The sequence below is a fragment of the Dipodomys merriami genome, unplaced genomic scaffold, assembly GCF_024711535.1.
Source record: "Dipodomys merriami isolate MVZ:Mamm:240054 unplaced genomic scaffold, mDipMer1.0.p SCAF_22, whole genome shotgun sequence".
Taxonomy (NCBI): Eukaryota; Metazoa; Chordata; class Mammalia; order Rodentia; family Heteromyidae; genus Dipodomys; species Dipodomys merriami.
The window spans coordinates 12,347,772-12,371,075 of NW_027203604.1; the positions used below are offsets into that span (position 1 = coordinate 12,347,772).

Below are 23,304 nucleotides of genomic sequence, written 5' to 3' on the forward strand. Positions count from 1 at the left end.
ATTTACTTTATTTTAATTTTATCAAAATATTTACATTTTTAGTTTGCATATTATTTGTATTTAAATTTTCATTTTTTTCTGGCTTTTATTTTTTATTTATGTTTTATTAAAATATTTATAATTTATTATTTACTTTCATTTTTACTTATATTTTATTTTACATCTAAACTGCTTGTATTTGATGTAGATTTTTTATATTTCTATTTTTATTTAAAATTGTTTATATTTATCTAAAATATGCAAGATACTGTGACATTGGTTTCAATGAAAATTTTTTTTACAATTTTGAAAAATGGCAAACCACAAAAGTCTTTGAAACAAATTTCTGGAAATCTTCATTTGTATTTGAAATGAGTTTATATACAATTGGATACAAGGTAGCATTGCCCTTCCAAGTGCTTTACTTTGTACATGAGCATTTTGTATATGTTCTTTGTGACGCTTATAAGAACATGGAAGAACTGCAAAATTTCCAACTGTCTTTTCCCTGAAAGGTCCAGAAAAAAATTGCACTATCATCGAAATCACCTTCAAGTCAATTTTAATTACTAGTCTTTACTTTCACCAGTAGTATGTGCTGTTAACATGTTATTAATAAAATCATTGAAATCCTACTTGTGATGTAATTTTGAAAAGAAAACATTTTCCTGAGAGTGAGAGAATGGCCTATGTGAGAGAATGGAGTCGGAGGGATGGGGTGAAGGGGAAAGTAGAGACGCGGCCTAGGGGAGACCAAGTTTGAGGTTCGCGAGGGAGTGGGGCATCTGTAATAAAGCAAAGAACACTAGGGGTACTGAGGCATCAGTCTTCCCAGTGAATTTGATGTGGGACCGGACTGTAACATGGAAGACAAAGTCACAGAAGAAGAGTCCAGAGGATAAAGTCATGAAACTGTGCTAATGACTTTTTCCTTGCTGTGAAAACAGCTTAAGGGGAGTCAAGTGTGATCTGGCTCACTATTTCAGACAGATATGGCATGGAGGGAATGGCAGAAAAAGGAAAAGGGAGGGAGGAGGGAAGAGACAGAAAGAAGGTGAAGAGAAGGAGGGAAAGGAAGAGAGGGGAAGAGGCTAAGGGAAGAATGGAAGGAGGGAGGAAGAAGAAAAGAGGGCAGAAGTGAGAGAAGAGGAGGGAGAGGAAGGGAGAAGAGAAAAAGGCAGCCCTATTCCTTTATCTCGTGTGTGTGTGTGTGTGTGTGTGTGTGTGTGTGTGTGTGTGTGTGTGTGTGTGTCTGTCTGTCTGTCTGTCTGTCTGTCTGTCTGTCTCATGGCAAGTGGGGCGGGGGAGGGGAGGTGGTCAAGGGACTTGAACTCGGGGGCTAGGGCTCTACCACTCTGAGGCACAGTGTCATGTCCGGTTTGCTGGTGGTTTATAGGAGATAATTTCCGGATAGAGCTTACTTCAAACTATGACCCTCAGATCTCAGCCACTTAAGTAGCTAGGATTATAGGTGTGAGTCACATGGCAGTTAATGGTAGAGGTTTATTTCTTTGTAATGAAGTAAAAAAAAATTAAGAACAGGAAGAAAGAGATCAAAAACATTGCTTTTCAAAAATGTTTTTATTATAAAAATGGTGTACAGAGGGATTACAGTTACATCATGTGAAGAGTAAGTTTCTATCTGGACAACGTCAAGCCTTTCCTCCCTCTCTTCCAGCTTTTGCCTCCTGTCCCCACAGACAATGCTTGTAGTGGAACATAGGAATTCTATCAAACTTTCTGTGCACTGGGTTTTAATTTTATTTATTCTATTCTCCATGCCCCAGTATTTTGTCCATTAAACTACCTTTACAGAGCATACTAAGATTTACAGGAAATACACTTGTTGGAAAGCTTATCTTGCAGATGAATGAGTTCTAGCTTGAAGGCCATTGTTCCATAGATAGGCAACGCCATACAGTAGTTTTGAACAGGACTTTAGAATCAGATAAACTTGAGTTTGTATTTCCAAGGGGTCCTCTCACCGATATATGATCTTAACTGTGCCTCAGTGGCATTGCATACACTGGGTTCTCACACAGTTGTAAAGACTAAATGAAGAACACATCTAAACAAGCATGAATCTGAATTTAAAAATTGTTGGGGCTCATCCTGATAATCCCATTTACTCTGTAGGCAGTTTGGGAGGATTTCGGACTGAGGCTGGCTCCAGGCAAAAGTTGGAGATCCCCACCTGAAAAAATAACTAAAGCAAAAAGCAGAGAGCGTGACTTAAGCGGAAGCACTTTCTGTCTTTTCTTTGGCAAGTTTGAGTAGTGTTTGGGGTCATTATCAAGTAAAAGGTTACTGACACACAAACGCACACTTGGATACTGGAGCAGTGACTTCACCCTGGTAAGGAGTACCTATTGAGATTTCCCTATGCTCCTTGGAATAGTATACAGTGTCAGAGACTGGAACTGTTTTACCTCTGGAATTTTCCAAAGGATATTTTCAGATCACAGCTGAGTTCAGGTAACTGAAACCTTGATCAATACAACCACAGATATGTGGAGGGGGCTACTGCTATCAACTGAATACAAGCAATAATCTTGGAGGGAGAGGGAGAAGGGTGGGAGGAGGTATTTATGGGGAGAGGGAGAAGGAGGGCGGAGAAGGGGAAGAACAGGGAAGCAGGGGGAAGTGAGGCAGGAGCAGGGGGAAGAGGAGGAAGAGGGACAGGAGGAGGGGATGGCTGTGCAAATTCTTGGATGTGGGAGCCTTTGCACTACAAATCCCCAGGAGAGCCTTGCCCTGGTACACACCAGCATGTAGCAGGAGAGAACCAGGCCTCCCAAGAAGGAGGTTAAGGGAGATACAAAATGGAGGTAAAGAGAAGGCTGGATCATCTAGGGCAGAAGAGCAGAGAGAAACTCTTAGAGGTGATGGAAATGGATGTCACCTGGGTTGTAGTGACAGTTTTGTAATAGACATATTCAAGACTCAAAGCTCATCCAAATACAAACATCACAGGGTATTAGCTTCTTGTACTTCAAATGATGTCCAAAAAGTGAAAAAGAAAAAGAAAAAAAACTTAGAGTCTCTGAGTCCAAAAGGGAAGAAATCAGCAAAGAAGGAAAGCAGTAAAGTCAGTGATGCCCTCTCCTCACTGACCACACAGAATGGAAATTCCATGGAAGCACACTGAAATGAATCTATCACCTACAATAGGTATTGCATTTTATGAGGTAAATACATATTGTATGATGTATAGAGACAGTGATAGGATTTGATCTCAGAGCCTACCACTTGCTCTGGTGTAACATTAAGAAACCTTTGGGCTGAGCGCTGGCATTTTAGCCCTCTGCTTCCTGGCAGCCATGCTGTGAGAGGCTCTCCTCTCACAAACTCTCTGTGGCCTTGGAAAGATGCACTAGAAACTGTGAGCCTAAATGACACTTTCCTTCCCTCTGACGCTATGTGTGTCAGCTTGGCCCAGCCAGGACAGAGTTGTCAAACATACCACTAAATATTCTCTCGTGCTCCTCAGGGCCTCTTTACTTAGAGACACATGTACTTAAACACTGACTTAAAGGAATTCGGAACTTTCAACTTCAAGTATTTAGAACATGGTAAGCACATAAGAATAGCAACTACCAGAGACAGAGCATGCTGCAGATAATCTGGACCCTTCCGGCAGCCATAGACAACCTCATAACTGCTAGGTCTACCTGGGAGAAATGGCCCCTTCCTTTTGCTCTCTCTCTCTCTCTGAGAAGGACTGTACAAGGCACTTCCTGACAAGTTCCTATCCAGCACCTATAACCCAGGCAAGAGGCACACCTCGCAGCCCCCCAGGCTCTGAGGTCACCCCTCCTCATCCACTGTAGCCACACCTCCTACTCACCCTCCCCTATATAATCTCTCTCCCCACCATAGTTCTCCCTCTTGAGAGAATTCAGCTGGTCCTGTGTGGGCTGGTAGTACAGTTTTTGCTAATGAGCTGTGTTCTCCCTGAATGGTGTGGGGGTCTCCTTTTCACAACTTTTATGATAACAGTGAAGCCAAATGAATCAAAGATGTCTCAGATGTCCCTGTTCTGACACACAGGGGACTAACAGAAACTATCAGGCTCTCGCCTATAATCCTAGCTACTCATGAGGCTGAAATCTGAGGATCGCTATTCAAAGCCAGCCTGGGCAGGAAAGTCGTTGAGACTCTTACCTCCAATACACTACCAGAAAACCAGAAGTGATGCTGTGGGTCAAGTGGTAGAGCCATAGCGTTGGGCTGAAGAGATGAGGGACAGCACTCAGGCCCAGAGTTCAAGACCCACCACTTACAAAAAACAAAAAACAAAAAAAAACAAACAAAAAAACCCTACCAGGGAGCACATGGCTCAGCCTCAATCACCTGTGACACCATCTTTCTCCAGTCCCACCCACAGCAGCATAGAGTTGCTTCAGGGCTAGAGATTCACAATGTAGACTGGTAGTCTGACTCAATGCAAAGTTTAATTGCCTCAGATCCCAGAGTGAGAGCCAAGGCACAAGCCACAGCTCATTATTAGATATTTGGTTGCAAAATTTGGACTGCTTTGGCATAGCAGTTGAGCAAGTTTCCATCTTATTTTAATGTAACTGCTTCCTCACCTCTGGCAGAATCTTGGCACACTTGTGATGCTTCCCTAGGGACATGAAAGGCTGACAGAAATTGACAGGTGTGGGCTGGGCCCACCTTACTCTGACCCGTGATTAATAAAAATGACCACTGGTCCTGCTGCCCCAGGGTGGACACTGCCCTAAAATACATGATCATGTCACAAAAAGGAGACTTACTAAGGTGAACAGCGAAAAAAGTTCATGTCTTCCTGAAGTTTCAATGAGCACAAGAGCAGAGATGCACAGGGGGACAAATCCTAAGTGATCTAATGAAATAAACGGAAGACCCATTCTTCAGGGCATGTACAGACCAAGCAAGAAACACTACATTGAAACTTGTGCCACACTAAGCTTCTCTCCAAGGCCACTGTAATATTGTTTCAATGCAATGTCATCTAGCTACATGCCTTCCTTTCCCCCTAATGACTCATTGGGGTTCCAGGACATGATATGGCAAGTGGGGAGCGGGTGAGGGAAGCAGGGTGTTCCCTCAAAGGTCAAAGGTGTCTTCAGGGAAGACACAATCAGCTCAGTGCCTGCTTCCAGGACACCTGCTCAGAACTCTGGGCTTAACCTTGAGGATTCTTTACCACTCATCCTATTTCATGGTGAGTTAAAGCCTTTGCGTTAGCTTCTTTTATCTTGGGAAACGATTTCAGTTATTCACATGCAACATTTCTGGATATGAAAATGAAAACAGTGAGAACCCTGCTCTAGACTGGTCCAAGTGTTTGCTGACTGACCTCTCTTGTGCCTACAGTGACTGTCCAGAGCACCAGCTGGAGGTAAAGGGCTGCTTTCCCAGAGACTGTAGACAGCCAAAACATTATCTGTTCAACCCATCCTACAGTAAACTAGAGCAAGTCCAGCCTGTTCTCATCACAGAACCTCTAGGAAAATCACAAGAAAAGATTTCAAATATGAACTCTAGGAGTATTTAATTCTACATTAAATAACACTAACCTGTTACCATCTCTACAATCACCAGCTTTTTCATTAGGGAGTTCTTAATCTCCCTAATGTTTCTTTTAAACCTCATTTAAGTATATAAAGTACCCCAAAATAGAAGATAAACTTTGTATGATCATTTAATAGACATTTCATATCATAGTGGCATATCAATTGTGAGTTGTTTTCATTAAATATATTGGAAATAAGTTGAACTTGTACTTTGAAATGTTTCTTCCTAGTGTTTATAGCCTCTACAGTACCCAGGGCTCAAAGCAAGGGACCCACACTCTTAAGCTTCTGTCTCTACAAATCAGAAACAGAGTACACAACCCTTTAGCCTCTTTGTTGTTTTGTTGTTGTTGGTAGTGGTGGTGGTCGTAGGGCTTGAACTCTGGGCCTGGGTGCTGTACTTCAGCTCTTCAACTTCAGGCTAGTGCTCTACCATTTGAGCCACAGCACCCCTTCCCACTCTCTGGTGGTTATTGGAGATCAGAGTCTCACAGATTTTTCTGCCTGGGCTGGCTTTGAATTGCAATCTTCGGATCTCAGCTTCCTGAATAGTAGGATTACAGGAGTGAGCTACCAGCCCCCTGCTTGAGCCTCTTTAAATAACTTCAATGCTTCCTCATTTATTATAATCATTTGGAAAGTACTAGGCAGTTGAGATGTTAGGTTGATATAGAGTGACCACTAGAATAGGATTATTATTTTGAAGACATAACTTCAGTTGTCATTTGGTTTCAATACCAATGTTTCAGGAAGAGCTAGAAATGATCGACATGGTGCTGAAAGCCTAAATCTGAGGCTCCAAAGGCTTCATGATGGTAAAAGACCATGGTGGGGCCCAGATGTGGCAGTGCTCCCCAACCTGAAGTCACTGACATTTTCATTTGTGTTCTTCCTACCAGAGTTCTTGATCATGACCAAGACCCCACACTTGACAGTGAACAGACACAGTGAACTCAAGCTATTGACTAATCCCTGATCTTTGAAATATTCTAAAACAAGGAGAAATAATCAGTTCTATAGTTATTCTACTATAACAATTAAGTTACGTGCGGTAGCATTATCCTTAAGTTGTAGTTCCCAAATTCATTCATCATGTGTAGAAAAATTAACCTTCCCATTAAAAGGTTAACTCCACAACTAATCAACTGTTTAACAAAACGAATACCAGGAAGGAGAAACTGGTAGAGGGGGGCCCAACCAAAGGGAGTCACATGAAAAGAGGGAGAAAGTTGAACAAACACAGTCATGTTCAGTGGATGTTATATAAAAGTTGAGCTATGTAACTTTAGGGTATGGAAGGGATGGGAGTAATTGAGAATGATAGAGGGATAACATCCATCAAGATGTGTTGTACTCAAATCCTGACAAGTAAGGAATTGAAATCTCTTTGTACATCTAATTAGTAGAAGGAGAGAAAGAAAGAAAAGAAAGGAAAGAAAGAAAGAAAGAAAGAAAGAAAGAAAGAAAGAAAGAAAGAAAGAAAGAAAGAAAGAAAGAAAGAAAAGAAAGAAAGAAAGAAATAGAAAAGAAAGTACCATAACAAGTGAGTTCCCAGTGCATTCAATGGTTTAATCTACCAAACTATTATTTGCTCAATAGGAAAAGCAAAGTACACAGTAATACTAGATTGGCATGAATAGACTGATACATCTTCAAAGACTGAGCCTAGTCATCCTTCACATAGTTATGATGGACAGGAATCCTTCTTTTCAATAATAGATTTCTGGCTTCCTTCCACTGAGGTACTGGGAGTGGGGCATCTCCCTATCACAAGCCTTGGCTCCTACATACCAGAGAGGCATCATGTGCTACCTTGCTTACTTTACCCATTAGTTCTGAAATTGGATCATGTCTTTGCTTTATTGATTTTAGTTTTGGTCATTTTTTTATTATGACTAGCTCACTTGACCAGTCAAATGATATTTTAAAACTGAAAAGGATGAAATAATTGGAAATAATCTATGACCTTCAATATTTTTTTGAGTTTCCCTCATCAGCACTTACTGTCATTCAGTACAGGGGAAAGATAGCCAAACAAAATCAACACAAACTTATAAGCAAGAAGAAAGCTAACAACTGATAATATGATGAGTTCTTTCCTTGAATTTCAGTATAACTAGTTTTTCATCTCTAAGAATGGAAAATAGCTAAGGATATAAAGTCTTTGGAAGAGATCAGGGAGGACTGAAAATAGCAGACTCACCATCTCTCCAATTTAGACTAGCAAATCCAGGGCCCCGGCTGCTGGACAGCTCTGAGCTGCTGCTGAAGGATGCCAGGGCCCAGGCAGAGGCCAGTGGAGCATGGCAGTTGTCTGAACAACGACAAAGACATCGTCATCCCTCACAGGCTACAGACACACTGCTAAAACTTTTCCAACCCTCTACTTCCTCATCTCCTCATTTTGAGTAAACAGGTAGAAAAATGCTTGAATTTGTAGCAAACAAACATTAGTTTTGACTGAGATATGCTAGTAGCTGTTTAACTACAGGCTCTCACTGAGAATTAAACCCTCATTTGTAGCAATTGCTGTTTCCCACGGAGTAGTTATGTCAACTTTGACCAGCATCAAACCTATCCATGGGGGTTACTGACCAACAGGTTGCATAGTTTCACTTGCAAATAGACGATATGTAAATAGCCATTGTGCTTAAAGCATAGGCGTCATGAAATAAATAACTAGTGGTGAATTTTGAGAATTTGCTTCTGTTTTGCTTTAATGAAAGTGTATATAATTTTATTTAGAAAAATGACTGGTTTGTAAAAGTAATGATTGGCTCATACTAGTAACTAAAATTAATACCAGCGACTAATTATTGAGTAGAGAAAGAAGCATTTCTTTCAAGATCAGGAATCAAACCTTATGTTAAACATTGACCTGAAAATCTTACCAGTATATAAAAGAAAAAAAAGTAAGAATAACAGGAAATAAACTGTCAACAATTCTAGATACTTTCATTGTATAGATAGAAAATCTGAAATTAATTGTTCAGCTATTACCTTAATATACAAGAACTCAGTATACTTCTAAACATTATCTGTATTTTGAAAATATGAAAGAATATCAAATGACAGATGCATAAGAAATATCTGAGAAAAAATTTACAAAATGCTGTAAGACTTCTATATCATCTTATAATATAGTATAACCTTTATATTAAAAGATGTATTTAAGCTTCATAACTCTGTGCCATTGGCTCATGGCTGTAATCGTAGCTTCTAAATAGATGTGGTTATAGACAGATGCCCATTATGAACACATCCTAAAGAGTTAAACATACTTCCCTCTGAGGAGGTCAGTTTTGACATGAGCAACACCTGTGCATTAGTCTTGCACAGCACAATAATATCAAGCATTGACTTTAGTAAATAGTAAATTAGTTGAAAATGAGAGGTTAGGACAGAATTAACTACTGTGGCTTTCAGAAACTAATTACATAGAACAAAATAGGGTTAGTGTTTTATTTTGTCTATTCCTGCTTGGAAACTTGAGAGTTATAGTCACTAAATGAACAAAAACCTATGAACTGCTGGGCACTGCTGTCTCATTCCTATAATCCTAACAACTCAGGAGGCTGAGATTGGACAATCAAAGATTGAAGCCAGCTTGGTCATGAAAGCACTTGAGAGTTTATGGCCAATTAGTCTTTCCCCGTCCCCCCTCATTCCCTCTCTCTCTCTCTCTCTCTCTCTCTCTCTCTCTCTCTCTCTCTCTGTCTCTCTCGCACACACACACACACACACACACACACACACACACACACACACACACACACACACAGTCAAAGTACAGCTGTGTCTCAAGTACCAGATGAGAAAAAAAGCTCAGGAAAGGCACAAAATAACCAAATAAAACAAAAAGAAACCTAATTTGAAAATGGCACATGACATCAACTGGAATTTTTCCAGTGCAGTTGTACAACCTCATGAAACATCACTAGTCATTAGGAAAAAGCAAAGCCATGGGGTAGTACTCCTTTATGTCCACTAGGATAGCTGATATATGGCTTAAGTGGCACAGTACTACCCTTGAGCAAAAACTCAGAGACAATGCCTAGGTTCTGGGTTCAAGCCCCAGAAGCAGCGCACACAAAAAACTAAGTGAAGCCCATCCTCCTAGGCCTATCTGTTGGTGAATAAAGTTTGTCTCCTGTCTGCTACAGCCATCTAGGGAAGTTCAATGACCCCAGCAGCTTTTAGCACTTCTTAAAAGGAGATGCCCTAGGTGAAGTTTTCAACTCACAATCTGCTACAGCCTACCCATCAGTGAGGCACTCTGAGGAGGACACATTCTCCAGCACTGTGTCTTCAAAGGCTTGAACAGCTCCTTTAACCAAGACCTTGCAGTCTCCGGAATCTACCTTGTCACCAGTTCAGTTAGGTTCCTCAGTTTTTGTTGAGTCACACGCATCTCAGAGTGTGTCTCAGCCTCCAGAGCCATTGATTGGTCTAGGAAAACAGTCTTCTCCCTGTTCTCATTCTCCTCAACCTGTGCCTGCACTCCACCCAGACACCACTCAAACTCAAGTCTTCCTCCATGTAACATCACGGAAGTCCCACCAGAAACCACCCCACAGAGCTCTCCAGCCAGTAGCTCTAGGGTGCCTTTTCCTATCCCAGCCCTGGACTCTGACATCCTGGCACTGCTGGAGATAGCTATTAGGAAGAGAGCAAAGCTGAAATCTTGTCAGGAGAAAGAACACCCTCTGGATTCTCTGGGGAACATGGTTAAGTCACTGGGCAGTGCACAAGGCAATGCCATCCCTCAGCCCTTCTGGAACACAGAGAGGGAGAACCACAGCAGCTTCCTGATTCTCAGGAGCTGGTTCCCCCATGGTCTTGCAGAAATGCAGCCAGCTGTTCTGGCCCTACCTTTCTGCACAGTGAGTCCCTGGTGGCTCCTGTCAAAATGTCTGGTCACCCACTAGACTTACCCTCCATTTTATTCAATAGTTTTTCTCATTTCATGCCAGTACGAGTCCAGCTAAAGCACCTCCACAACACTTTCCACCCCAGCCCTTACTCATCACTTGGCCGAATCACAACACTTCACTCCAACCTTACCCTGGCCTCAGCCTTCCCCAGTGGCTGAGATCCAGGGCTATGCCCATGGCCCATTCCCTATACTGATCCTATCATGTCATTCACCGCCAGTGAGGTCCTGTACTGTCCCACTGTAGTTCAACAGCTAGAACATCATCTTAAGAAGAAGCACCTGGAAAGTCATAGAATTTTACCCTCTGTGGTCAAACAGTCTCACAAAACCTTTTGTCAAGATCAGGGCCCCTGGAACCAGAGAGGCTTTATCAACCATTCAGGTGATTTATCTGCTCTGAGATGAGGAAAAAGCTAGAACATCACCTCCAAGAGAGGTTCCTGCAGCACCTCTGTAAAACAAATGGCAAGATCCAGCTGTCTTCTGCTAAGAATTTCCCAGGAACAGATCAGAGAGATGACAAGCATGAGTCTTTACAGAACTCGACAGATGTAGACAATTGCTACTGGAATATTCAGAAAGCAACCTCAGAGTGCCCAGTATCCCAGGGATGGGAGAACTCTAGAAAAGACCTGGAATACTATGTGAGCACAGTAGTGAGACCTAGACCGGGATGCAGAAAGCTCCTCAGTGGATTTCCTAGATGCCAAAACTGAGAGAGAATTAGAAAGTGACCATTAGAAAGGAGACCATCAAGTAGTGATTCAGAATATGTTCCCCCAACTTACTCAAATAAGAACTATCGAGGAGAAACTCTAATAGCCCATCTCATCACTAAATGGGAGCAGATCAATAGGAACAAGGTCCCTAATCATGTTAGTCATTCCTGGGGCATGATAGATCATGCCTTGTTCCCCCTTGAAAACGCCAACTCTAGCATGAACATTGGCAGAGATCACCCTTGAGACTAGGGAAACCTGCAAGAGCTCCTCCCACTTAGGGCCGCCCCTCGACAGCTGCTAGACGCACAGATTAAGAAGCTTTGGGTTAAGCACCAGTGGGGCTTGTGCCTCAAGATTCTCAAGCCCATAAATGCCCTTACTTTGAAAAAGGCTCCCCCTGTGCCAGCTTCACAGGGAGCTTCTCAGAACCTGGCCTGTAGTGATTTCAAGGCCAATCCCACAGTGAAAGGTGGAGCGTGCCAGGGAGAAGCTCTTCACAAAGTAAAAATAAAGAGATAGGAGAAAACTGAAGGCCACACCATATAGCCTTCTCAACTACCATCACCACATGAAACCCTGAGAGAAACACTGAGTAGTCACAACTGTGGTCCCTCAGAGGTTTCTCCAACTGCAGAGGAAGATAGACTGCTTTCTGAGACCTGATCTTAAAGCCTAGTAGGAAGAGTGCCAGGATCAGAGGGGAGCAGTCTAGACCCAACTAAAAGCCCAGTAATGCAAGAGAAAGAAAGACTCTGCCACAATGTGTCGATACGAGAGGTCTTTTTGAATCCACATCTGAAAGGACAGAAGATCTCAGGGAAATGGCAGAGAATGAAGAGGAACAGCCCACTAACTTGACAGTCAACATGGATTCCAATAACTTGAACCTCAGAAGTTTAGAACTTCTGAGGACCACTCAAACGCCATCCCCTCCAGAATTTCTATTTCTAAGCACTCGCGAGATTCATGCCTAAAGAACAGGCAGAGTCAAGCAGTACTAGCGAAAGCCCACCCTTCGGTGTTATCCTGCAGGACTGTGATGCTGACGCATTCCTGCAAGGTCGTGCCCCTGAGGTGGTGAGCACAAGTTGGCTTCCCAGAGATCTCTGACTAGCTCACAGAACCTTTCCAGAAGCAGCACATCCACTTTCTATGAGCCACGTTCTCCCTTGCCAAGGAAGGGCACATCATGAAGCAGCAAGAGCCTAAGACATCTAACCTCCAGCACCCATGGTACAGCAAAGTGTTTCCTGGCCCTGATATAACACAGAGCCGCAAGAGGCCCAAAGCTACAACACAGAAGGCAAAGCCTGCAGGAATGAGGCCCTCACAAGGCTGGAAGCTGAACTCTCCTGCCCAGGTCTGGAAAACAAGAACTGTGAGGAAGAATCCTCCCCACTTATGCCCGAGAAAGGACAGCAGCCCCCAGCGAGTCATTTTGGAAACTGGATAAAGAATTTTTTATGTCCATTTTTCCTACAAAAGACAAAAGTCAGGCAGACTCACTACCAAATTCAAAGATCCAGACAGCCAATAGCAAAAACCAAGACTTAAGCACAAGCAGAAGGTCCAAGACAACTCAAGAACACTATTGGGCAAAGAAGAGGAAATGGGATTTCACCGTGGGCCTTCTGCCTCCAAGAAAACTTTACACAAAGAATTTCAAGCCCTCACAGGTAGACATTCTCACTACCACATGGCTCCTCCTTACCAAGAAGGAGGCCCAGTGAAGAAAAGCAGGATCTCTTTTCTCCAAACCAACCCTACTGGCCATAGCCGTCCTGTCAATGATAGGAGAGTCTCATACTGTAATGATCCTGGGACAGACCTGCCTCCCAGAAAGCCTGTGTCTCTACTCAGCCATGCCTGCCAGCATAGGCAAAGGGGGACAAATGTCTCAGGCCAGAATATCCACTGCCCACAGCATTGTCATCCTAGTGGTTTAGTGGTCAGGCAAGCATACCATGGTTCCCTGTGAGGTGCATTTTTCTCAGGAGAAACTCCAGTCCATACACAGCAAATATGATTTTTGCTGCCATCTCCCTCCTCAAATGCGTATTGCTTAATACAGTCTTTGCATGTCATGAGATGTAGTGGCTTCTCTTTGTGCCTTTGGCTGGGGTTGGGATGGGTAGTATGTCGTCTTCCTCAAAGCAGCTTCTAGAAGGGATGGGCACACAACATGAGCTGCTGAAGACTCACCCTCGATCCCCCATTTCACCTATCATGTCCATTTAATCACTACAAAAACAAACTTCACAAAGCCTTTTGGGTTTGTCAGGATGAGGAAGCCTGTGAAGACATCTTACTAGGATGTTCTTCAACCTGATGAACTCAGTTCATTTGAACATCTTCTGTTCTCCTTGCTGGCTACTCACCTAGTACAGAATATTTTCTAGCAAAGCTTATATCCGCCATTGATACTTCTCTGGGAATCTTCACAGAAGCTGTCTCAGCCGCTGCATGCTAGGGGTCTGCAGGGAAGGCAATGCTGCCAATCATGTCTAGTGATCCTTGGCCCTGTTGGGTCACTGGTTTGAGCTGAATTCCAGAAAGCATAGCAGCAAATTAGCCTGTTCTCCAGAATGTTGACAGTCAACTAGCTAATGATTTATTGAGAATTTTGGAGTTAGATGTTAAATCCTTTCATTATTCCTTTTGCTGGAATGTAGAACCCTAATTAGGGATGGAGAATAGTGTAGTTGGTTTGGGACAAATTATGGGACATGGGCCTTGTCCTGACCTGAGCCACTTTGGGTAGGGGCAAGGTTTTATCTAAAATTCAGGTTAATTCACCATGATTAAAAGCTTTACCTGGATAGTCTGTTCATTATTCTTGGTGTGGGGGCGGGGATATGGGGCTTGTACTCAGGGTCTGGGCACTGTCCCTGAGCTTTATTTGCTCAAGGCTAGCATTCTACCACTTTGAGCAAGAGTGCCACTTTCAATTTTTTGAGTCTCAGACTTTCCTGCCTGGGCTGCCTTTGAACTGTAATCCTTAGATTTCAGCCTCGGGAGTAAGGTGGTTTGCAGGCAGGAGCCCTAAGTGCCTAGCAATGTACCAGCTCTATCAGTGGGAAGCTGAACTGGGAATGTGTGACAAAGTAACAAGTTTGAGTTGTTTCTTCTATGGACTCAGGCAGTCTAGACCAGAAACTGCACAGAGAGGCTAGGCCCAGTACAGGTATGTACATTTCTGCAACACATGTTTTTCACATAAATCCACATGCCATTTTGAAGTAAGCAGTAACAGTACACATTCTGATGATCCCTGCTGACCCACCCAAAAAGAGGCTATGTTTAGTAGGTTCTGGATATAGGCTAAGCTTATAATCTCAGGATAAATGCACAGCTGGTATTGAAAAATTCAGACCTTCCCTTTCTGAAGGCTGGTGATAACACTGAGAGAGTGTGTGTGTGTGTGTGTGTGTGTGTGTGTGTGTGTGTGTGTGTGTGTGTGTGTGTGTGTGTGTGTAGGGGGGGGTTACATGGACCTTCTGATGCTGGGGAAAGAATGTGAGAGGATCTGAGCAGAGAGCGTTCCCCTTCCATCACACGACTCCACACCAACATCTGTCCAAGCTTGCTCTGTTGTGTCCTATCTCCTTCCAAGAGCTGCTATCATTTCAGACAAGCTTTGGTATTCAGTAAGTTATATTACTATTGAAGAGCCCGTGGGCACATTCTACAGGAATCTTGTTACCTTTGTCCTATTAATATTCATAATATATCTGCAGGACCCTTTGGTTGAATAGAAAAAATACTGGCTTAAAAATAGATGACTGTATGTTGAAAATGAACTATACAATTGTGTCTGAGTATGGGTGGGAAAAACAATTGTTGAAAAGAAATGTACTCTTTATCTGACATTTGTAACTGTAAACCTTCTGTACATCACCTTTATAATTAAGTGAAATGATATGACATAAGAGAAAACAGAACATCATTTGCCCCTTTTAAGCCTAAAACCTTTTTGGAAAGCAAAATAAATAATTCAGAATATGAGGCACCCACCTTTAGGGAAATTTGTGTGTTTCTTTACTGTGGTTTGAGTTTGCTTCATATCAGAACCATAGGGCAATTGCACTGGGTTCTGAAGAAAAGATTAGAACACTATCGTGACTAATTATGAGTCTAAGAAAAATATAAGGAAATTTTACTGTCATAAGATTTACATACTATATATTATAATTATATGTTATAATCTATATATTATATGTATATATATATATATATATATATATATATATATATATACTATTTTGCAAATAAATTTTTACTGGATAACGCTCCTGAAAAGTCTTTTCAAAACTAATCTAGTGACTTTAAACAAATTGTCTCAGTTTGTTACACAGGGGAGAAGTGTTAAATAGACATCACATGAAATTTGTTTTCCTATAACTCAGAACATCCTGGTGCTGGGAAAAGAATCCTATCCTTCTTCCTTAATGTGAAGAAGAACCTCTGCAGTTGCCCAAAAGAACATACTTTCACAGATACTGCACTTTACATGGGATCTGGGAAGCTCTGACACCTGAGCTTTTATTAAAGATATAGGATTGGCCATGTGACTAAAATCTGTCCATCAGCCACCATCAAGGAGATTTTACCATAATATGGGGGATAGAAGAGTGGAGAGGTAAGAGGAGTGGCTAGAACCCCACTTTTCTATGAGATTTGTTGGGATTTTTGTAGAAATGGACATTGATTTTGTATAAATAGAGACTAATAACTTGGAGTACTCCTGCCTTCCAGTTTCTTGTGAACATCAACTTCTCTCCTCTTTCCTCTGCAGCTAAGGATTTCTTGATTTAATTTCCAGTTGGACTCACTTAATAAAAAATGAACCCATGAATTCTCCCCTCGGTTTTTGTTGTTTCCTTGGGAACCAACAGGCTGCTGTTCAGAGCAGCAGCTGCCATTTGGCCTGGTCAGGTTCAATGGTGGATAGAGCCGAGACAGTCAGCAGGTTTTCTCACTTAACCTCCTGGAGAGGTGGCCCAAGAGCAACTACTAAACCTCTACTTTAAAGTTTTATTTTATTTTTTTTGGGGGGGGGTCCGGTCATGGGGCCTGACCTCTGGGCCTGGGCGCTGTCCCTCAGCTCTTCAGCTCAAGGCTAGCGCTCTACCACTTGAGCCACAGCGCCACTTCCGGCTTTTTTCTTTTTTGCTTATGTGGTGCTGAGGAATCGAACCCAGGGCCTCTTGCATGCAAGGCAAGCACTCCACCACTGAGCCACCTTCCCAGCCCTACTTTAAAGTTTGAATGTCGATATTTTGAATAAGTCTGTTGAACTCTATTATACATTTCAAAACAAGACAATAACAAGCTCCTTGTATTCACTAACAACTGAGTAAACATCACAATCATTTTCTGCACTTGAGAGTGAAACAAAGGGTTTCTTGTTCTTTAAATACTTTAGAATGAAATTTGCACATATTGATTTTCAAATATATTAATGGGGAGTGAAAAAGATTATCTCATAGGGAAAGAAGATAATTTTCAACAACAATGCTAGGAAAACCACCCATGTAACATGGGTACAGAAATTAATCAGATGAATGAAATATTTAAATGCAATGGTTAAAAACTACAAAAGAAGGAAAAAATAGGGTAAAGGATTTTTTCTATGAGTTTGGTAATGATTTTCAAATATAATAAGAGTAACAATTGAGAAAGTAGATAAATTGGATCCCATTGGAATAAAAATTTGTGTCCATTCAATGGCTCTAGAATAGAATGGAAAGTGAATCCATATAAAACATTTGCAAATAATGAAGAATCAAAATCAAGAAAATATAAAGAACTCTGAAAACTCAACACCACCATGACTAACAGAATAACTCTGTTATTCTTCTCCTAAATATAAGCAAATTGCAAATAAGCACATGAAAGTATGTTTCATATCACCAATCATCAGGAAAATATAAATTGTAATCACAATGAGATACCAGTTCACAGATATTAGGATAACCACTGAAAGGAAAGAAGGAGAAAGAGGGAAAAAAGAGAGTAGTAGAAAGAAAAAGAGGACATGAGGGAGAGAGAGAAAGGGAGGGGTAGGAAGGAAGGAGGGAGGGAAGAAAAAATTCTGAAGAGGTGATTAGAACTGGAAACCCTTGTACAATGCTGGTGTTAATGAAAATGGTACATCTACCATGGAAAAAAAATCAAGCATACAATTATCTCTAGCAATTCCAGTTCCAAAAGAATCAAAAGCAGAGATGTGACTAGAGATTTATGATGATAAGAGTATTATTAATGGAATTAATATGCTCAAACAAAGCACCCAAATAAACAAGAAATGGTTCTACATATAATATTACTCAGCTTTGACAGAAAGATATTCTGGCAGATGCTACAACATGGATGAATCTAGTTAGTATTATGCTAAGTGACTTCTAGAGAGACAAAAGGACAAATACTGTGTTGTTCTACTCATGCAGTACTTAGTCTATTATAGATGGCTGTATCCGGAGACAACAGATTGTGTGTGTAATTTATGGCTTTTAGGTGTGGAGACTGAGAAGTTCAATATCAAGATGCCAGCAGCTGGAAAGGGCCTTCTTTGGGGCTTATACCATAACAGAGGGTATCATATTGCAGAAGGGCTGAGGATGAATGAGACAAAAGTGGAACTGATCTTGTCAGAGGGCTGAACAGGGCTGAGTCTGGGGCAGGAGTATTTAGTCACAGTTCAAAAAGTGGGAGGACCTCAGGTCAGTTAGCAGACCTGAGGCTGTAAAGCCCCAGTTAGGTATTAGGAACAGGAGCTTTTAGGACAGCAATCTTTAGAAAGTTACATTGCAGAGTGCACTTGCATAGTTTCAATCTCAGGTGAGCATCCCAAACCCACAGAAGCATGGTGGGAACGGGATGGAAGCAGACACCATCTCCAGAAACAAGAGTTTCTGCCCTAATTCTAGCACTGGGGACATCAGAGAAGGATAGCAGGGCGGGGGTGGTGTGGTGGAATGAAACCCTGGGTGGCTATAAGATCACTCAGAAGATCTCAGGTTGTGCAGTTCAGTCAGGCTCAGGGTCTAGCCTGGTTGGATAGGGAGGTGGGTCCCTGCAAACTGCACTGTGATGCTCATTCCTTCTTGGGTAAAATCATCTTGTCTATTACTACCAAGTAACATCCTCTCTTAAGGAAATGTGCAGAGGGAAAAAGATATCCTTGGATAGTTACTACCCAGAGTCCCATATGCACTGACCAAATCTGAGCCACAGGCTGCCGGCTCCTGACCAGGTGCTTGTACTGGGGGTTCAGACTTGCATTTGCTTGAGTACATGAACATTGGAGGCTGCTGTGTGAAGCTGTGGTAATGTGGAGAGCTGTCTTCCCAGTTTGTCTAGGAGGGCTATTCCAGAAGGTTTCACTCAAGAAAGACAGATGCCAAGGCACAGCTCATCTATTGCCTGATGTGTGTTGATCAAGAAAACGTCAGGTGGTCTCTGAACTCTGATCTCTGAACTGAGATCAGACATTTCATTTAGTGAGATTTTTGCCTAAATGACACTACTTGAACCAACCATTATCCTTGTAAACTTTGCTTCAACCCCTAGAGCTCTGGGCAGGATACCCTTCATGTTGATAGCTTGACAACGTACCTCCAGTTGTCTGTTTAAATCAAGCTACATTCTTAAACCTTTACATAGCTTTAGATACATATTTGAAAGAAGAGTTTGAATATTTCAACATAACGGTGATCCTACTTTTCCAGATGAGACAAAGAAGGCTACTAAAAAGCATGAGTCACATGAGATCCCAGCTTCCTTTCCCTTCCTAGGCTTTACAATGTGGATCCTTCGCTGTGGCTGGCCATCCTTGGCTAGGGAATGGCCACAGCTGTTCCACTGTTTGATCCCACTTTGCATGCACAATGTATGGAGTGGAAGACAAAGGAGAGGAAAAGCTACAGCGTGGGAGGTAGGTGGTTACCCACCCACCTCAAACGTGTTCAGAGACAAGATTCTTGCTGATGGAACTTCATAGCTAGAAAGTAGCTTCTAGATGCCAGGTCTTATAAAGGCAGTAACCTAATGGTAGTCATATAAGCACAATATGGGGAGACATCCTGCTCTTCTCTGACTATAAACAATAGCTTCCAAAAGTACACAGCATCCTGGCCGGAGTCTCTCTCCATCTTTTTCAGCAGGTTCATTTAGTGAACAGGGGTTGGGTTTAAACAGAAAAAGCAATTATTACTTGTATTCTTTCCTAAGATGAAGAGGGACAGAGGAGAGCAGCATGGGAGGCAAACATGAAAATGATTGAATTGCACAATGGAGAATACAGCCAAGGGAAACATGGCTTCACCTTGTTGATGAATGCCTTGAGACTCATGGTAAGTGTTGCGTGCATTGCTTACCACTTGCTCTCTTCAGTTCTACACAAAATGGTATTACTTTTCAACATTTCCTTTACTCTTCTTGGAAGATCACTGAAGAATTCAAACAGGTAAGGTACGTTTTTCAGCTCGATGTGCACAACAAGGGACAGATGTATCTGAAACTTCTATTTGGTGAGCTGCCAGCATCTATGACGGAGAGAGAGAAAGGCTATGTGACTCCTGTGCAGGCTCAGGTGTCACACTGTCACAGTAGACCCTCTCACTGCCCATAGGAAAGCCAGGAATAGGTGTCACTTACTTTTGCAGACTCTGGAGTGACATGGAGTTCATCTTTCTTTTTGAAGGCCGTTCCAACATAGGAGCTGATGTCAATGTCTTGCTATTTGCTTTGTGTATGACAGACTCTTGTTCTCCTATCAGAGTAGGCGTAGTTCTTGTGCTTTTACCTCAGTTGGCGCACTAGAAGGACAAAAGTAACAGAAAACTGCTGATTCCCCCATTGACCAGAACCTAGTCAGCTATTCTGTTTCTTAGCACAATTGGGGCTGCAGGCTTTCCAGTGTGTCAAGGAAAATGGAGGAATGGACTCAGAGGATTCCTACCCATATGAAGACAGGGTAATTGCTGCTCTTTAACTTTGTTAGCATTCCTGCTTGAATTAAACAATGGACCCACTTCAGAGAAAAGATGCCTTCTTCTGAAGTTCGGCTTTAGAAGATAGGATCTTTTTCTGTCAACTGTCTGGTCTGTCACTGTAATCAATTGCCTTTCAGAGTTTTGTGAGTTAACAGTTAACATATAGGTGATCTTATTTCTACAGACTATAAAGTATAGTCATGCTATTCTGTAGCTAGTGTATGTGTCCATTGTGAATGGTTTGTATGAACCACTATTGGTAGAACAACCCATTAAAGAAATATGAGAAGATTTTCTGTTTCAAATCAAGTATTAGCATTGTGTGGCCCAAGACACAGGGATCTTTACACAGAAAACTTTTTTTGATTGAGACACTCTTGTGATTCTTGTCTGATCTGTGTCCGGTTTATGTCTACATCACTGTGGCAGTTAAATGCTTGTTCTTTACTCAGGGAAAAACCCTTCTGGATTAATCCCCGCTTTTCCAAAGAGAAGATACAAATCCAATATACTACTGCAATAGGAACTAAGTTCAAAGACAATGAGAAAAAGGTGCTCAATGAATCAATAGGGTCTATCTCTAGAATACTGGAGGAAAAAATTAAGAGTCCAGAAGAAGACAAAGTGGTTGTGTGTGGGGGGGTCATTTAAAAATCCTGAGCAATGCCTGGATAGTATCCCTGTTAGCATGCCCTCCCCTATTCTGGCTTCACATCTTCCATCTCAGGTCCTCAGCCCCTCCCCCAAAACCAGTTGGTCTGGCCAAGCCGAACCACCACTGGCTGTTCGGCCCTGGTTGTTCCTTTACTTCACTTCCTAGAGTCACATGCTATCTCTAGCCAGCAGCTGCAATCATAAATTGTAGCCCCCACCATAGTGGAATTCCTCGCCTTCATGTACCTCACATACTCCACGACTCACACAAACCACAGAGTATTCCCTGCCCCTGGTCGTATAAGACAACCCCTTGCACAAAGACAGGCTGCTGTCCCTACCTGAGAGGATCAGCTGGTCAGCTTGCTGACATTACACTTCGCTGTACGAGACTTGGTATCCATGTGGTCTTCTGGGCCGAGGCGTTCATTGGTGCTGTCACTCGGATCTAGGTTCCCCTAGTGGTCCTTGCTCTTCCCCTAGGGAAATTTGAGCAGACCCAGGCAGTCTCAGACCCACCCAGAGGACCCCTGACCAAGTGCTTTTTCTTCATCCACCAGTGACCAAACTGACATTTTTTTCTGGATGAGTGACCATTCAGTGTTGGGGCTTGGAGTTCACAAAGGTGAAAGCTTGGTACCGAGTTCTGAGCTCTTCCTCGGAGGCCTATGCCTCCTAGCTGGTTGGTATAGGCCAGGGGATCCAACAATTGCACAGTGACAACCTCTCTTGTTGCATCCCTTTGTGTTCAGGACCCAGCAATTGTGGGTGACGACCCCTCCCCCCTTGCTGCCGGCTCCCTCTGTTAGTTGCCCAGAGTCCCTCTGGGGATGCCCATGGATCTCTAGCATCAACTCTGCACACTCACCATGGGAGGGGGCCAATCCAAAATTCCTCGGGATTCCCCTCTGGGCTGCCTGGTACACAAACTAGAGGCCCTGAAGCTTTTGCCTGACGTTGAGCCTCATGAGCTTATACACTTACGTAATCACATTGAGACCCAATGTTCACTAGACCATGAGTACTCGTGGCCTTTACATGGGACACTGGACCCGATACTTTACGGGACCTATACAATTTCTGCAAGCACACATATAAATGGAAGGAAATCATCTAAGTACAAGCTTTTCCTCTCTCTCTGCCTCGGGCCCTTGAGAGTTGAGACACGGGCAGGGTCACAGGGTTGTTGGCCTCTTGGTTCCCTCTCTCAAGGCTAGCCATCTTGGCTTAATGTTTTCTTAGCTAAAACTAGGTCTCTCTACTCACCCCCCCCACCTCCAGCCACCCCCCCCACCCTCCACCCTTTCTTCCACTTTAGTTCCAGTAACTACATTCTTCCCCTTTGCAGTCGGTAAACTGTCTGTCCTCTTTAAGCAAACTCTCCTCTGTGCCTGCCTGCCTGCTTGTGTAGCTGACCCAAGGTGGGGTGCGCCGCCAAGCCTCAAACGGTAAGGCAACTTTGTCTTTAAATGTCACTGCAACAAGCCAACGGCCCTGCTTGAACTCCCATCACTTGACAGTCCCTGGCCAGCGAACACATTGGGGCCAGCTTCTCCTTTTTACCTCTCTTCTCCTTTTCTCACCTCCAAATCCATTAATGGGTGCCATTAGATATCCTATCTAAAATACACTAGTCCTTTTCCTTTCCTGAGTCTGCTCACCTTAGAATCTGGATGCTTAGTTTCTGCCTTAATTTCTGCTGCAGGAAATGGCGGCAGGTGACCGGTGTGGCCCCAGCAGAACCTGGTGGGCAGCAGCAAGCAGCGGGGTCCGGGTGGGGAGGGGTGGGCAGCAGGTGGAAATTGGGTGGGGGCCGGCAGCCGCTGGCGGCTGGCGGGCAGCGCAGCGGGTGGTGCCAGGCAGATGGTGCGGGAGGCCGAGGCGGTGCAGCCAGCGGCGGAAACCGTTAGGTGGCGGTTAGCTGCTACTGGCAGGCGGTGGCCGGTGGCGGTGACGGGTGCCGGGTGGGGACAGTGGCAGAAGGTGGCAGCAGGAGGAAGGCAGTGGGCAGCCGCAGGGGCTTCTGGTGGAAATCAGCAGAGTGCGTAACCGCAGCGCGTCAAGACGCAGGGCGCAGGCTCCGGCGGGGGCGGGGGGCGGCGTGCTGCGTGGCCAGAGGCAACCCGAGCCGCAGAGGGCGCCCAGGGGCAAGCAGCGGGAGGTGGGCAGCGAGCTGTGCGCGGGGCAAGATGGTACGACAGTGGGTGGCAAGCTCTGCAGCCTGGCTGGCCGCAAGCTACTGCACGTGGCGGCGAGCTGTGGTCGGCGATGACAAGCGGTCAGAAGCTGCAGGCCGCGGCAGGGGGCACGGAGTGGCAGTTGGAGCGCGCAGTTGGAGCGTGCAGTTGGCGCGTGAAGCGGAGGTGAGTGCTTGTGGGCATGGATGGAAGCCGGGATGCACGCTGCGGGTGGAGCCCTGCAATGGCTTGAGCTGCCCAATCAGGTCCAGCTCCTGG

General features: G+C 43.5%; 1 long non-coding RNA gene across 3 annotated transcripts; it reads right to left on the bottom strand.

Annotated features, from left to right (window-relative positions):
- Window positions 1-1,585: 1,585 nt before the first annotated feature.
- LOC138834707 (uncharacterized) lies at window positions 1,586-22,617 on the bottom strand. Of its 3 annotated transcripts, none has more exons than XR_011374235.1 (5): window positions 22,510-22,617; window positions 21,190-21,327; window positions 19,857-20,017; window positions 19,577-19,744; window positions 1,586-2,185 (listed from the first exon to the last, which is right to left on the bottom strand). It is a non-coding gene; the product is annotated as an uncharacterized lncRNA (long non-coding RNA). The 3 variants fall into 3 exon arrangements; XR_011374236.1 differs by lacking the exon at window positions 1,586-2,185 and adding an exon at window positions 13,172-13,358; XR_011374234.1 differs by lacking the exon at window positions 1,586-2,185 and having other exon boundaries at window positions 17,019-19,744.
- Window positions 22,618-23,304: the final 687 nt, after the last annotated feature.